The sequence below is a fragment of the Carcharhinus amblyrhynchos genome, chromosome 6 (assembly GCF_965287045.1).
Source record: "Carcharhinus amblyrhynchos chromosome 6, sCarAmb.v2.hapA, whole genome shotgun sequence".
Lineage (NCBI taxonomy): Eukaryota > Metazoa > Chordata > Chondrichthyes > Carcharhiniformes > Carcharhinidae > Carcharhinus > Carcharhinus amblyrhynchos.
Window position 1 is genome coordinate 1,712,283 of NC_137329.1, and position 1,743 is coordinate 1,714,025.

At 45.5% G+C, this 1,743-nt stretch overlaps 1 pseudogene; it reads right to left on the bottom strand.

Annotated features, from left to right (window-relative positions):
• Positions 1–513: 513 nt before the first annotated feature.
• LOC145344608 (small nucleolar RNA U3) lies at positions 514–712 on the bottom strand (annotated as a pseudogene).
• Between the last annotated feature and the right edge of the window lie 1,031 nt (positions 713–1,743).

Here is a 1,743-nt window from a genome sequence, read left to right on the forward strand (position 1 = left end):
TTCCAATATCATCCATATGTTTGTCCAATGATCATTTAAAGGCCCTTAATGTTGGCGAGTCCACTACTGTTGCAGGCAGGGCATTCCACACCCTTACTACTCTCTGAGTAAAGAACTTACCTTTTACATCTGTCCTATATTTATCACCCCTCAATTTAAAGCTAATTCCTTTCATGCTAGCCATCTCCATCTGAGGAAAAAGACTCTCACTGTCCACCCTATCTAAAAAAATTTCAGATGTGTTCTCTTCCTCCAACTCTCTACAAGAGAGAGAAAGCATAACTATAAGGTTCATGGTGGGAGATATAGGAGGGATGTCCGAGGTCGATCCTTCACTCAGAGAGTGGTTGGGGTGTGGAATGCACTCCCTGCTGTGATAGTGGAGTCGGACACTTTAGGAACTTTCAAGCGGTTATTGGATAGGCACATGGAGCACACCAGAATGATAGGGAGTGGGATAGCTTGAACTTGGGTTTGGACATAGCTCGGCACAACATCGAGGGCAGAAGGGCCTGTACTGTGCTGTAATGTTCTATGTTCTATGAGGAACACTCATCAATGACACTGAGCAGTTACTAAAGCAGCGCTCAATGCCAGCTTCCTGCTTAGAAGAGAACACTATAAATCTCCTCATGGTTTGTGAAACGACACACTTTAGAAACACATTTCTCTAGGAAAACACCATAGAAATGATCCCCAAGAGTATAATCTTTATATAATAATTAGGCCTATCTGATTGCTAAACAAAATACTACCTAAATTGATGCCGGGTTCTCCCTCCTCCTGGGATCTTCCAACCCTCTGGCATGGCACGAGCCCAGTGAGAACCATGATTGGTCTCCACCAGGCCAGTGAAGTCCGTGGATGGTCAGGAGACATGGGGAGAATGTACAAATTCCATACAGACAGTGACCCAAGCTGGGAATTGAACGCAGGCCCCTGGTGCTGTGAGGCAGCAGTGCCAACCACTGTGCCACCAAACCGTCCATCAATACCCTTCCAATCAGTCAACCTCCAGAGGTCATGGCCATCACAGACTGTTTTCCAGTTGTCAGTATTAATGTCAACCATCTTCATATCTCACCTTCAGCTGTCCCTGTTGCAGATGTGTGGATGTTCAGGCAGTGATGGCCAGTTCACAGTATACCGTACTGTATGTGGGGGGGGTGTCTTTCGGGTACACCGTACTGTATGTGTGCAGTGGTCATCCTGATAATGAAGGTTTCCAAGCCACTGTAGGTTACCAATGACAGGCCAGTACTGAAACTCTGAGATTGGCAGCAAGGTTGCATTCTGGCACGGGCATTATCGAGTAAATCCTTCTCTGAGCTCTGGTGAAACATCCAGAGCTACCATGTCCCCTCACAAATGAATTCATGCTTTGCTCACTGCAATCCTGTTTATGTCAGGGAAGGGCCCATAGAAATGGCCCCATAGAGGAAGAAAATGACAGCTGAGACTGCACAGAGCTGGCCCATTGTCAGGTCGCCTTGACGGTGCTCCCTCAGAGGTCACAAGGAAAGAGGAATTCAGTGAAATGAGGTAAAAACCTCATGTCCATTCAGTTAGAAAGGTTTGGAACGGACATGAATAAATCGGAATGTGTTGTAAGTTCCTGCAGTGGGTTCCTGGAGAAGAATAATGAAAATAGAGAGAAGTTGTTGTGTTTATATCAGTCACGATGGCCTGCAGAAGTGACATAACATTAATTATCTTTCATGTTATTACACAGAGATAAATGGT